Source organism: Pseudochaenichthys georgianus, chromosome 10 (genome assembly GCF_902827115.2).
Source record: "Pseudochaenichthys georgianus chromosome 10, fPseGeo1.2, whole genome shotgun sequence".
Lineage (NCBI taxonomy): Eukaryota > Metazoa > Chordata > Actinopteri > Perciformes > Channichthyidae > Pseudochaenichthys > Pseudochaenichthys georgianus.
In genome coordinates this window covers 29,480,058-29,495,859 of record NC_047512.1, presented here as the reverse complement: position 1 = coordinate 29,495,859, position 15,802 = coordinate 29,480,058, and positions in this window count along the sequence as shown.

Genomic DNA, 15,802 nt, shown 5'->3' with positions numbered 1-15,802 from the left:
AAAAAACTAACTTATATAACTAAGTTATTTGTTAGTAATTCTATCGCTCGAGGTGGAGTCGAAAGAGATGAGTTTTCAGTCTGCGCCGGAAGGTGTGTAAGCTTTCTGCCGTCCTGATGTCAATGGGGAGCTCATTCCACCATTTTGGAGCCAGGATAGCAAACCCACGTGTTTTTGCTGATGGGAACTTGGGTCCCCCTCGCAGCGAGGGTGCAGCGAGTCGTTTGGCTGATGCAGAGCGAAGTGCACGTGCTGGGGTGTACAGTTTAACCACGTCCTGGATGTAGGAAGGGCCAGATCCATTCGCAGCATGGTACGCAAGTACCAGTGTCTTGAAGTGAATTCTAGCAGTTACCGGAAGCCAGTGAAGGGAGCGGAGGAGCGGCGTGGTGTGGGAAAATGTAGGAAGGTTGAAGACCAGACGAGCCGCTGCATTCTGAATGAGCTGCAGAGGTCGGATGGCACATGCAGGTAGACCAGCCAGGAGGGAGTTGCAGTAGTCTAGGCGTGAGGTGACGAGAGCCTGGACCAGAACCTGCGTCGCTTTCTGGGTCAGCTGGGGACGTATCTTCCGTTGTAAAGCGTGTGTCTGCAGCAACAGGTTGTAGCAGCGATGTTTGCAGTGAAGGACAGGTTGTTATCTAGGATCACACCCAGATTCCTTGCAGTCTGGGTCGGGGAAACAACAGAGGTGCCGATGTTGATAGTCAGGTCAAGAGTGGGACAATCTTTTCCCGGAAGGAAAAGCAGTTCAGTTTTGTCAAGGTTGAGCTTGAGGTGATGAGCGGACATCCACTGAGAGATGTCAGCTAAACAAGCAGAGATGCGTGCAACGACCTGGGTCTCTGAGCGGGGTAAGGACAGAATTAATTGGATGTCGTCAGCGTAGCAGTGGTACACTTACCTTTTCTCTTGAAAAACTGGGTGACATACAGTACTGTCGCCCTTTAGTCCCTCTCTCTTTTCTTTCTCTCCTTTCTTTTCTTTTTGAAAGCCTGACTTTGTTAGTCGTTGAGACATGGTACACATGTAAGTACTAGCATCCCTGCTCCTCACATGCTCTCACTCTCTGCTAGTGCCGTTTGGAGGCGGAGGCGGGACCAAACCATTACATGTAAATAGAACGGGGTGTACGTTTAGTGTACATTGTCAATATAACGTTCTATTAATGTTAATTCTTGATAAATTATGAAAGGTTACTTAACATTTTTTTTCTTAATGTTCTAAAATTATTTTGGCCCCCGTGGTGAGGGTGTTTGCGGTGGCTAATAGGGTGGGCAGGATTCACCGAGGTTAAGTTGCATATTCCATGAAATCTGGTCAAGAAATCCATGGTTCCAAGCCTATTGACTTTTCTGATTTACCTTTCATGTGAAATATCTCATCATCTTTAGGATGGATTGACACCAAACTTTGTACAGACTTTCTCGCCCCTGCGAGATCGAGTTCATGACTTTATGAGCTGTTCATGAGCACTCAAGAAACATTCAAGAACAACTCATTATATGTTCACTTGTCATGTTCATGAACCAAAATTCTTAAAATGCTCATGAACCATTTTAAAGAGCAGTTCATGAAATGTTTATGAACATTGTTCATTCATATAAAGTTCCTGTTTTGCTCATGACAGACTTTAATGAGCAATGTATGAACTTATCATGATCCAGCCAATCACAACATTATAATTAAAACCCCAAAAAGTTTGCATGAGTATTTCATGAACTTTTCATGACAATTAGCATTTCATGAATTTTGGATGATTGTGGCAAGTTCAGAATATTTTTGAATATTCATGAGCCTGTTATGAACTTTTGATGATCAGTGTGATGATTTTAAAGACCTCTTGAATATTCATTTACTATTTGAACATTTCTTTATTTTTTAAAACTTTTAATCTTAAAACAAAACAATAGTGAATTTGAAACTGAACATTATCTGTAGTTATTTTGGTGACATTCATATCATTTTATGGTTTATCTGTACTGTTTGAGAAGCAGTATGAGTAAGTAGCGCCAAGGTGGACACTTCCGCCCCCTCCTCAGAAGCAATCCAGACGATCAACCGGATCCTGTGTATAATTATTGCTGCTCCACTTTTCTGTTTTCTACAGGTCAGTACATGATGAAAATGATCGATGTTAACTTGTGTGAATTAGATATGATGTTGGAGATGTTTAGGAGAGTGTGTCAGAAAGTTTTGAGCATGTTTGACATAGTAACGGTATTTTAAAAATACTAAACTGTCGGCAACAATAGATGCCATTTTCGCGGGCTTCAGCCGCGCCTGGGTAAATGTGACCTGAGCGAAGGCTCGCAGGCAGGTTAGCTGCTGCGCACGGGTAATATGTTTTGTTTACCTGAGTGCAGTCTTGCAGCCACATTGCTTTGTTTTTTGTTTATTAACATTGACAGTGTATTTTTGTGATCTCCATAATATGTTATATTTGGTAAAGATAGATATATTGATAGAAAGTATTATTTGATAGCGTTATGTATTTATATTGACTATGTTGAATTTCTCCTTGAGATACAGTAATTGACTGTGACAGACGGATAACTTAAATGGAGAAATGTGATGTTATTTGAATGTAACTGTGTACTTTGAATTTTGAATAAGAAGCAATCCAGACGATCAACCGGATCCTGTGTATAATTATTGCTGCTGCACTTTTCTGTTTTCTACAGAAATCATTTATTGTTGCTGTGGTACCCAAGCTTTTGGGACCCGTAACACATTTTTTTGTGCAGCTGAGTGTCAAGAACTGTGCTTCAAATAGTGATAGAATTAATTGTAGTGCTCCACCTGTATACATGTATGTTTGTATGTTAATTTGAGTAAAGTTCCATTGTGATAATTGTTGTTTTCTATGGTTGCCAATTGACCCACAGTCAATGGTTCATGAACAGTTCATGTACATGAACAGTTCATGAACAGTTCATGAACAGTTCATAGCCAGCCATTGAATTATATTCAGTGACTGGGTATGAACTGTTCATGAAGTTGTTATGAACAGTTCTTGATATGTTCTTGGTTGAAAACTGAATATTCCTACACACTCACTGAAAACTCCATTTTATGAATTGTTCATGAACCATTCCAGCACAGGAGTTTCATGAGTAGTTCATGAACTGCCCTAGTGCCATTTAATGTTCATGACAATTTCATGAACAGTTCATCAACTTTGTTATGAGCTGTTTATGAGCTGTTTATGAGCTGTTCATGAATATAGTTCACTGATATGCCATGAACTTTTCATGACAAGTTCATGAACAGTTCACTATCATCTCACTGGGGAGTAGACAATGATTCTCAGTGACTTTGGTGATCACCTTTCGACTCCTATACAGTATAGCACATCTACGATAATGTTGAGTTCTTCGTAAAATGTCGCCAAATATTGATGGATCGGCACACATGTTAATGTTCCAATCAGAATAAATTGGGACATTATAATTGTTTCAAAGTTCAAATGTTTCCAACATAATTGATTGTAACTAAATACTGCATAAATAGTGACATTCCCATCCGCCACAGCTGTAGAGAACTTTGTTTTGCTTTCTACAAGCAAATATTAACATGCTCATCCTTCCTTTAGCATTCATAGTTTTTGGGAAATTAACAAAATGATATCAGATAATAGTTTAAGTTATGTGGGAACAAGAACATAATCATGTTAACACCAAGACAGTAATTTATTTAGATTCATTTGAGACTTTCTGTTGAATGTGAGAATCATACAAAAACTATGGCTTCTTATTTAATTAATTCAGATACATGGTTTGATCAGCTATATTTACACGTTTATGAAAACTAAAAATGGCAATTGATTGATTCACCATAAAAATGTTAGGAGTCTAGAAGTTTCCTTACAAGTTCAGGTGCAGGCCCTGTCCACTTATAATCCCAAACACAGATATCAATGCAAATCATTTGAAGACATACACAGATACAGATTGTAGCTTTAAGTTACAGAATTTCTACAGAACATCCAAAAACATCCTTGATTATCATATTTTAACATACCCAAAAAAATAAACATTCTGATATAAATAAAAAGTAGTTTGGAATGTGGTGCATGCTTTCTTCCTATCCCTCTCTATCGCTCTCTTTCCGTCTGCCTCTCACTGGAAAATACGTTTGGTATTCCTCCTTACCTCCTCACCAACAGCAAACATCACTTTCATCAAAGTCTCTCGTCTTTGATCAGGTCTTCAAAGAAGCGTGTCATCAAAGTCTATCAGGTTAGATATGAACTCGGAAGAGCGAGGGTTGGGGGGGCAGGGGGGATTGCAGCTAACGCCTCTGGCTTACGGCACAAATGCAGCAGTAACAGGTCACTAATTACTAATTACCAAGGCAAACACCAATGCGGGGCTGCTGTTAGACACAGAGGAGACGCAAACGAGGTTTCACAGAGCCCTTTAACAGTCAGACGCAGACGACAGCGGCAAAGAAAAGCGGTGCAGGCTAAACCCACTTAAACAATTGCATGACATCTACAACACACACCAACATATCACAGACACTGAGTCATGTGTAAAGTGGGAGGAAGAAAATATTTTGGCAAGCAAAGAACAGAGGACAGATAAGAGGAATTATCTCCACAGAAAAATGCCTGTATCACTAAGTGAAGACCTCCTGACTTAAAAGAGACAAATTCTCATGTAATGTATCCTTAGCAGCACATTGCATTACTCCGTTCCCCAGTGCTGAAATATGAGTGCTATGTCACCTAAGGCTGCCGAGCTAACCGTTTGCTTAATATAGGAGGGAGCGACACAGCGAAAAAAGAGAAAATGGAGCACTAAATGGCCTTATGGAAAGAGAGAAAAAGAGCAATAGAGCTCCCGAGGAATAGTGCCATCTGCATGTGAATGAGTCGCACCCCGGGAGATCTCTTTTTGAGAAATTAATGATCTCAGAAAAAGCAGAACAGAGACTGCATACTCCTTGGAAAAAGGAGCAAGTCTCAACCTGGTCCCTTTCTCCTTCGCTCTTTTTCCTCAGCTAGATATTAAACATCTCTGGGCCTCCTCTGGCGACCCATATGCATGTCCCCCTTTTTAAATGTCATATTTTATGGGGAACGGGAGGTTTTTGGTGAAAGGGATAATCAGAGTACAAGAAAGAGGGATTATATTTAAAAGGGAACACAGGGAACAAAAATAATTAATACAAAGAAAGATCAAGGCTGTGGTTTCTGTATAGTATTCATGGCCGTACCTGGGTGGTTGGATGTGAGAGTTAAAAGTGCAGGAACAGGATAATAAAGGATAATCAGTCCTGCTTTGTGGAGACCTCTATTTCTTATTCCATCCCTCATTATTTCCTTTGTAGACATGCCGTACTGCATGGCAAAAGTATGTCAGAATAATGCCTCAGTAGCAGGCACCTCTCTAAACTCTCTCACCTAAAAGTTTAAAACCTCAATTATAAAACCTTACTTTTGAAAAGGCCATTTATGACCAGTTATAAGCAGATAGAATTAAACACTTTTAAGTTTTAATTAATGCGTCTATCAACAATTCTAAGTATTAAGAAATGTGTACATCGCATTTTAGAATTCAACAAATACAAATTATATCTCACATTATATCAAAAGCAAACCTCCTACAAAATTAAGTTCCCTAACTTAAAAGCATTATCAATGTCATCTCTAAATTTACACCCAGATTACAAATACAAATGGTAATTCAAATGGTTGGTTAATGTTGTTTATTTGACTAAACAAAAGCCCAACAAAACTGGTTGGTCATCTTAAACCAATAAAACAACTTGGTTAAGTTTATAAAAATAAATGCATGGTTCGACCTAAAATAAGTATGTCTGTTACTGTACATGAACTAAAGTATGCAATTGTTGACAACAACACTAGTCTCTTAGTTGAAACCCTAAACCTTGAGGCTTAAAAACAGTAGTCCACAAAACAAGGTGTGCCGTCACAATGACACTAAACAGTCTTTATATAAGAAATGAGAAGTTAAACTTTTTCATGGATACACTTAACAATCAATCAATCAATTAATCAATCAAAATTAGGTTTTGTGAGCGTTGCACCATATTAAAATACAAATAAATACATAATTATATAAGCATAAGTTGAAGTAAAATGTGAAATGAGAGTCCTTGTAGCCACTGGGACACAGATATCAACATCTTAGGGACAGGAAAGAGGCAGGACGTTCCTACACGCCAGACTCAGACTCACGGTTGAGACATAATGAAGAATTAGGCTCATGATGAAGACATGGTGAAGCTCTAGGTGCAACCCTTGTCAGCCCAAGGGATCAAAGTAAACGTTGGAAACGTTAATGGAAACGTTTTTCAAGGAAATGCCTGAACAGTCCTGAAGCCATCAATGGAAGTGTTGTTGACTGCTATATCCTGGTATAGCCATGTTTGACGTGTCTGACTCCTAGCTAACACCAGCTTGTCCATTACGAGCCAGTGATCTTACGCATGCCCATGATGAGAGGAAGGAGACAAAGCATATATCTCCCTTTCTACATAAATCTGGACCCAGCCCTGCTTCTCCTAAACTCTTATATTTCCTTTATATTTATTTACAAAGACATTTGAATGTGCTCCAGATGCATTAGCTGCTTGTACGTGCTGAAAAGGTGGGCTTCAAATAAATTGGTTCCAACTTTGAACTGCTGTGAAATACAGCTTTAGCGTGTGTTCTCAAGCTTCTTGAAGACTTCCCCTGACCACATGTTCTTCCATCAGCCCTACCATTCACTTTAGTCTTTGTTTTCTTGCAAGTCCCTTTATTACAACAGTAGTTTTATATAGAATTGCTCCCAGCTTTGGCTAAGTGGCTGAGGCAGCCTGCCTGACAGTAGCTCTTACAGTTTAGCGCTCACATGTGGCTGTTTACAAAGTCTAATAAGCGTGTCCCTGAGGCAGGCGATGCAGCTGCAGAGGAGGAGATTGCATTTTAGCTCCATTGTGAAGCTGCTGGTCCCCTCATCAGATCTGACAGGCAGTATGACAAGTCCTATCTGCCAGCTAGCTGATAAGTGCAGCTCGAGCTACGCTTAGGTCTTCCTCAATCCAATCATACCAGTGAATGTCGTTCACTCTCTGCAGCGGGGCAGGACCATCCTGGCTCAGTCGCTAATACTGTAACACGCTAACCCGCGGTTGGAAAGCTAGACATGCAGAATTGTAGTGTATTTCTTTAGATATGCTGCATTGGCTTGAGTTGTACCGAAGTTGATTTGTGTTATATACATGGATGACAGGAGGAAGGCTTTATCTTGTTTATCTAGGGTGTTTTTTTCTGGCTTACCTGCAAAAGTGTTCAACTTCTCTCTAAGAGACAAAAGAACCCTTGACATATACTGCTGTCCTTGACTGAACGGCAGCTATCAACCCACTTCTGATCCGATAGAAACTTCAAAGGGACTGAAGTTTTCCTGCACTTGAAGATCACTTTGAGGGTATCATAAAGAGTGATGTAGCCAGCATACAATTGTTTTCACTTTTAAGTTCTTTGCTTATACGTAGCTGAAGAAAGGCTGTGGAATAAAAAGATGCTTTGATCTTAGTAACAAATCAATTTTATTGAATCAATTTCCATATAAAACAGTTGGTGTGTGTGTCTCTATGTAAGGTCCAATTCTGGCCCAACAGACTTCAGTCATTCCTGCCGGCAATAAGGCTTCATGGAGAACTGAGCCAAGTCCAATTAACAAGGCCTGTAACCATCTTCTGTTGAAAGGAGCCACATACTGGGCCTTCATTTGGGACTATAACAGCAGACATGTAATGTGCACAGACAAATGGTGTTTACGACTTCCCCTCTGTTTTTGGAACGGCAGGGAGGTGAGAGAAAAAGAACTGGCAAATTGTACTGTAGCATTAGTGTTCTCATTTGCTTCTTAATTTACTTGCCACTCACACATGTGCCAGAATACTTCTGAGGAGAAATTGACAACCATTGTAAAACTTTTCTAGCAACACTTTCACACCTTTAAAGAAAACACTTTTCTTAGTGAGAAAAGGCTTGGCACCCAGGCTGAAAATAAAAAACGTAGCATTTAATGATAATTACAAATTATTTTATTGATCCACAAATAATTCATGCAACAATGAATGCATGATCATTTGTTTAGGATCATTAATAATGCAAGGATTCTTCATGACAGGATTTGGAAAAACAAATAGTTTTAGAGCTGTTTGTATAAATTATTTATAATAATTATCATTAACAAAAAGCTTCTGGATGACTGATCATTGCAATGAAATGCCGGTGTCACAAAATGTCATTTAAACATCTGTTTCGATTCTCGAAACTTAAATGTAGTTAAACGTTAAAATCTGTATCTATAGAGATAGCTGCATATGTTGTTTTTTTCTCTTTGTGAAAGCTTATGGTCAGTTGTAAAATGGTTTCAGTGAAGGCAGTGGGCTTGTGTTCTGCGTGGTTTGGCAGTCAATCATTCATATGCCTCCTCAGAGTTAGCAGTTTAACACCACGCCTGTTAAAATGCCCCAGCAGCTGTCAATCTAGCTGCTACCCTGGCCTTGTTAGAACCCAGATAGTGAGAAGCGAGGATTGTAGCGTCTGATACACAACACACCCCCTGTACACTGACAAGTAGACAGCGTACTATGCATTGCAGTTTGAATAACAACACTCTAATGAGAAGCATGGCAGCATAGCATGTGCATCACTGTGAAGGCAGATTGACGACAAAGCGAATTGGTCAAAGGGTTAAGTGTGGATAAAGGAAGAAAGCCATGGAGAGATAACTTAGTATTCATGTCAGGGAGGCTGAAACACAAGACTTGGAGGGAAATACTCTCTGCTTTCAGTGGGAGCTATAGCTGCAGGCTTTCTAATAAAGATAGGAACCTACAGAACCTTTCCAGGTCATAGTTCCACGCGGATCAATCAAAAGCACACAGTCCATGCTACTCGTAGCATGTCCACAGGTGGTACAAAATCGCAAACATAATGTTGGAGTCCAAAATGTGCCAAGGACTCCCCCTACAATTTCCCTTTAATCTTTGCCCCGGCCAGGCTGACAGCAGTGCCTGTGCTTGAAGGGCAGGGTGACAGCCCTTCTCAGAGGGGTCAGGCTTCCTGCCGCTTGCCCTCAGAGCAGAAACATGAAAAGGGTCCTTTCGCAGGCAGGTGGTGTTTCCCACTCTCATATCCTCATCACAGCTGGGTCCCAAGAAACTCACTGCTGTTGTCTTCATGGAACTCAACTTCTACACAAGGTTAAAGTGTTGAGTGGTTTTGTGACTTTCATTGCATCTTCAACAGGAAATTATATAAACGTAATACATTATTTTACTACCTTTCAACAGTGTGAAAATTATGTTTACGGGTGTGCTATCTGTACATTTTTATATGGATGGTTTGAATTGTAAATCATTATTCTCTCCTTGATTATATTACACTTTGTTTAGCCAACTCAATCTGTGTCCTGTCAAGAGGTTATCAGAGTTTTCAGGCTTTTTTTTCAAGAAACTGTGTCTCATGGCTTCTTGACATTTAACAACCTATTAATGTGTCATACCAACTTAACGGGAAGAAACTTAGCTAACTGATGATATGAACCATTTTTAGCTAATAAAGCAAAACTGCACGTTGCAGAGAGGCCTTTTATTGTGGCCAGCCTAAGGCACACCTGTGCAATAATCATGCTGTCTCATCAGCATCTTGATATGCCACACCTGTGAGGTGGGATGGATTATCTCGGCAAAGGAGAAGTGCTCACGATCACAGATTTGTTCTGATTTGTGAACAATATTTGAGAGAAATGGTTATTTTGTGTATATAGAAAATGTTTTAGATCTTTGAGTTCATCTCATGAAAAATGGGAGCAAAAACAAAAGTGTTGCATTTATATTTTTGTTCAGTGTATAATAAGTACCCTGTATCAAGATTGATGCAACATAAGTGAAAATGTACCTTTTTAGAGAGAGTTAGCAACAAAAAAACCACTTCTGGGGTCAATGGGTTGGATTTGACCTATCTCTGGCCCCCCTTGGTTGATTTTGATGATTGACATCTCTTTTTAACCGTTAGAGCCAATGGAATCGAGGGGAGGTTCCACATACACACACATGTTACCAAATAAGGAGTGAGAGTGACGCGTAGCCAGAATACCCAAAACAGGAAGCTGTCATACACTCTGGAAGCTATCATTAGCAGCTAATATGAAAAGTCAGGTTTTTACATAGAAATTGAATTATCAAAAAAAAATTCAAAATTACAGACACATTGGATTAACCTATGGATTAACCTTCAGCCACGTTGTTCTCGTTTTAATGCCATTTGAAAACAACTTTTGATCAGAATAACAGCTAAAGGTAAGCATATCTCCGTTTGTTGCTACCTAAAGCTACGTCGTGTGTTGTCTGGTTTTGCTTCCCCTGTTGCAAGATCTGATCGCTCACCTCTAGAATCTGTAGAATCTCAGCTTGCTAGCAAAGCTTGTTTGTGCAGATCCCATAAGTAATAAAGTATGTATACTGTTACAACCAGGCTCCTGGGCTGCAACAAAAAGCAGGGAGGCGAGACGAGGGGTAAGAATATAACAATTGTTTATTTATAATAAACAAAATAGTGAATGGAACCAGCAACAGGTCCCCGAGGCTGGCACGGAGAGAGTGCCCAGAGGAGTGAGAGGGACGTATCCGGCTGGGCTCTCTATTCTTATTCTTATGTTGGAGTATAAAGCAAATGAGTATATCTTAAATTTAGTGTATATATTGAAGTTTCTTTACATTGCCCCACTACACTACCTATGTTATATTCTTATATAATTTGATTGAATCGGAATTGATTTTATTTACCAAGTAGGTTAACACATACGAGGAATTTGCTTTGATACATGTGGTGCATACAAAGACACAGAAATAAGAAAACGTGGCAAAACAAAACAACGTGCTTGTAGTTTTTTCAAGCTAGGCTTATTGGACACTTATAAGACTTTGTTTGAATTTGCATTTAATTTCCACAGAGTTTTGGAGTAGTGCTTGCATGCTCCTAGAGGAGTATTAATGCGACCCTGAGAAACAAAAAGGTCATTTATTAATTCCTCACAAATCTGCCAGCTATGATGTACTTCAAGATTAAAGCAATAATATATCAATACATATTGCATTTAACTACAGAAGCACTCAAACTACCCTTATATTCACAACATATAGAAAAAAGCATTAAAACCACAGTCAATCAATCAATCAATCAATCAATCAATCAATCAATCAATCAATCAATCAATCAATCAATCAATGTTTATTTATATAGCCCAATATCACAAATGTTACATTTGTCTCAGTGGTCTTCACAGTGTGTACAGAATATCAGTATGACAATACAACACCCTCTGTCCTTAGACCCTCACGTCGTACAAGGAAAAACTTCCGGAGAAAACCCACAGTTTAAAGGGAAAAATGGGAGAAACCTCAGGGAGAGCAACAGAGGAGGGATCCCTCTCCCAGGACGGACAGACGTGCAATAGATGCCGTGTGTAAATTGAAAAGATAATACATTTGCAACATAGGTAGTCCAAATGTTTGGAAGTGCATGTGTGTATAATAGGAAGATGAATCCACGAGGATATCCATCCAGGACCGATGATCCAGGACCACAGCCACGACTCAAGATCCAGGGCTCGCGATCCAGGACACAGGACCGCAGGATCATCCATGACTCCGGATCCCAGCGTATATAGACACCAAAAAGAAAGACATTTGGGGAAGCTGGGTTAATCAGAACATGAGAGTACACAGGTATAGACAGAGAGAAGGAAGAAGTAAGATGTCCCCCGACAAACTAAGCCTATATCAGAAAAACTAGGGGCTGAATCTAATCAGCCCTAACTATAAGCTTTATCAAAAAGGAAGGTCTTAAGCGCACTCTTAAAAACGGATAGGGTGTCTGCCGCGCGAACACAAACTGGAAGCTGATTCCACAAATGTGGAGCTTGATAAGAAAAGGCTCTGTCGTGAGCGAACACACTCATTTCAACATTTTCAACAAAAGCCGCGAACAAAGTTATGATTTGCTTCACTGGGATTGAGATAACTAATCCCTTATCATCAAATATAAATGTCACTTTTGAAATAAAAGGTAAAAGAGAGGCAAGCTGAGTTTATTTAGCTAACAATGTTATCTCACATTACAGTTATCATTAAGCATTTGGATTTTATCCTAAATGTATTGTTAAAGAAAAACCTGTGAGAATTCATGTTGCCTGTATGTCCAAGACATCATCTAACTGAAGCTAAGTGATGAAATAAAAAAGAGGAAACAATATCCTGTGCACATTTTTATTGAAGAAAATGCATTCACAATCATGGGTGCTTTTCCTGTACTGGATCCAGAGTCAAATACATGTTTGGTAGGAACATGCAGCATTTATCTTCATGCTAAGAAACCAGAGTAATATCTGTCATTGTTCCATTTGGTATTTGTAGACAATTCCGTTTTTTTTTTTACCCCTTCCACTGATTATTCATTTCAATCATCCATTCAACTCTATACAGTGATTAAGTAAAAGCAATCAGATCCTCCTCAGTGCTGAGACATGTCAGCCAGATCAATAAAAATGATAAACTCCTAATGAACGCCACTCTTCATCCTCTCTAATTCCACCACTCCTGCAAGTGTGAAAGCCTCCATGCACAGTAATGCCATTTCATATTTACTTGCACCCTGTGAAAATCAATAAATAGATTTTAAATAGAGCGGGAGACAACCGTTTGCCCTTTATCACTCAATGAAGGCTTTAGTCCCTTTGGAGAGGCGAGGGGAATTTTTAAATGGAATTGAATGCGAACACGTGCATGCAGCTTTAGCTGACACTGTTTGCGGCTACACGGAGAAGGAGAGAAAGTCTGAATCAGGGCTTTCAGTAATCAGTGTCACATTGTCAGGGAGGCTGCCTTTGACTAATGAGAGGTGCTGACAGCCCGACTGCATACTCCCTTGGCTCTGCTGAGTGGGATGGATCTGTTGCAGGGCCTTTGTCAGGTTCATTCTCCCTCTGCTCCTCTCTCCCTCTCTTTGCCTCTCCTCTTTTTCTCTCTCCAAGTGTCAGGGAGAGCAACGACCGGTGGTCAGCCCCAAGGATACCTCCTGGCATTCCACATAGTGACAAATTGACCATAGGGGACAAGGTGCCTCAAAATTGCCTCGGAGATGAAGGGGTTTTGAATGTTCTGTTCCCATAGGATCGGAAACTGCAGATCTTGTCGGAATGACAAAGACAGGAACACGACGGGGAATGTCACGGTGTCAAGAAATAAGCAAAATAGGAAGGGAAAAGTAGGCAGGGCCAATATCTGAACCCCGTGAGTCGAGGATTGATAGAAAAAGAAAAAGCCAGTATTGAACAACTGAGGTGACATCGTCACCCATTCAGCATGTTGTGTGTCAAAGGCCAAAGGAGTGTCCCTCCATGACATTGTGTGTAGCTCAGCTAAAATGCAGTACAGATTACCTCAATGGGGTTTGGATTAACTTGGAATCACAAAACCACCAACTGACTGCAAGTTAAGCATTTCCTAAACACAGATATTTTCAGTGAATCCCAGATTTGACAGAGCGAATCCTAACCCAGCAAAATACATATTTGAAGAGAAATAGATGTCACCCTGTCAGCGATACTTTCTCTCCTGCAATTTCTAGAGAGCTTCAAATCTGTGAGTATATGATAACAGAAAGATTGAACAGTGTCGTCAAAGAGATTCAACGTTAGAGGGTCAAGTCGGATCGATACTGAAGGTATTAACTGATCATTCTTGTTTACAGTCAAGAGGAAACCCATCTAGGTGTTCCTGAAGCCCACGGGATCGATGGGAATAAAGTCACATTGCCTTTAACATTCCTAAACTCCCCGTCTGGTGTTGTCACTCATGGAGGTGATTTGTTGGCCGTAAGGTTTCTCTGTTGTGGAATACAGTTACCAACCACAGCACATTTGTCAAGTCTCCTCTAAGTGATAATCTGACGAACACAAATTTGATGTGTGTGTGTCCCTCTGTAAATATTCCAAGTTTGAAACATCAACACCAATCACAATGCCATGAACCAAGAATGCACACAGGTGCACTGTGGAGCGGTGTGTGTTCACATAAGAGTGCCATCTCACTCTTTGCCGGCTGTCTTCAGTCAGGCCTACCTTGGAGCTAATCAGGCCGTCTCAGTTCCTTAGATGCCTCCCCTGGGACAGCACAGCCACCAGCACACTTAATTGGTTCATTTGTTCCGTCATGTTTTGCTGAGCAGAGACAGAACGAGAGGAAATGCTGCAGTGGAACCATTGTCTCCACGCTCGTCTCCAAGGATAAGAGAAAGTGACACATGAATGCTCTCCCAGATAGATAAATAGAAGAATGGAAGTTAGATAAAGTGTCTAATGAAAGGATGAAGGCAATTCATTTTATAGCAGCGGAGCGGAGGTCCTGTTTGATTTAATGTATGTCCATCGACGGGGATAAGTTTTAACATTGAACAGTAGGGAAGATATACTCATTATGCTAGGGAGATTCAATCGCTTTCTCTTTGTCTTTCATTGTTTGCGTCTCACTTTGTCACACCTGCAAATACAAATACACAGCGCAGCAGTGATTCCCAAACTGAGGTTCTCGTACCTCAGGGGGTAATTCTGCTGTTGGTAGTGGGTACTAATATTATAGCTCAACTCGTAAAAAAAGAACCGAAATTTCAGAATATACCCACATATTGAGTCAGCAGTAACACCTGAACAGTATGTGCTATAGGAGTGTGTGAATACTGGTAAGCGAGTAACCATGCAAGCAGAGAGCAAGTACATGGCTAAATGTATAAATACAACATTATAAAATAATATTTATAATAATAATAAAAACATATATTTTGTTGCTTAAACTATTTAACAATCTAAACATCATTTAAAAAAATCCACAACAAATAAGGAATAATTTAAAAGTGCAGCCATTAGAAGTGGTATCACAAATGCGAGCTTGACCATGTTATAATAAAGACAGCACATTACTCAAATGTTGCCTGATTTTAACATATTATTGATGACCTAAAATGCCCACTTGATTATATTAATTATTTTATATTGTGGGTTTTTACTTTCTGTTCTTTTTTTCTCACATGTAGCTCTTTTGCTCACTGTTTTCTATAAAGAGTTTTAAACAGTTTTCTTAATCATTGTTTGCAACGCTTCATTATCATGGAGTTAGGATTAGACTTCAAAGTGTACTATACATACAATACATTCATTATATAACACTTGTTGTAGATTATTGTGACAATACCCACTTCTGTGTTATTAATATTGTCAAATGATATCCAATTAACAACTTTGGCTTGGGGAGCACCGCTGTACGGTATATATCCTCCGCCATAATGGAAGCTTAAATCGTAAATTGAGTTCTCCCACTGTTAACAGCAGTACAAACTTGTACACAAAGAAATACATGAGCAGAAGGTGCTAAAAATCTTACACTTACTGTAATGTGGCGACATATATAGAGCCACTGCAAAATAACACAGTCACAGCGAGAGCTAAGCTGACACAGTGCCTCTGCATGTGCTCCCCCAGCTTATCACTTCCATCTGATGAATGAGGTAGATTGGATTTGGAGGCAGGCATGGGGAGAGAACGGGGGGGAAGAGGGAAAGTAGAAAGGGTGGGGGCACCATGTGGCTTAATTCTCCCATGCCTGTCCCTAAAATCATCTGCCGTGTTTCTCCAACATAAAATAAAGATAGATAAATAAAAACCAGAACCATACTGAATGAATAACAATGAAAACCCATAAAGGCTTCTGGGCGTCT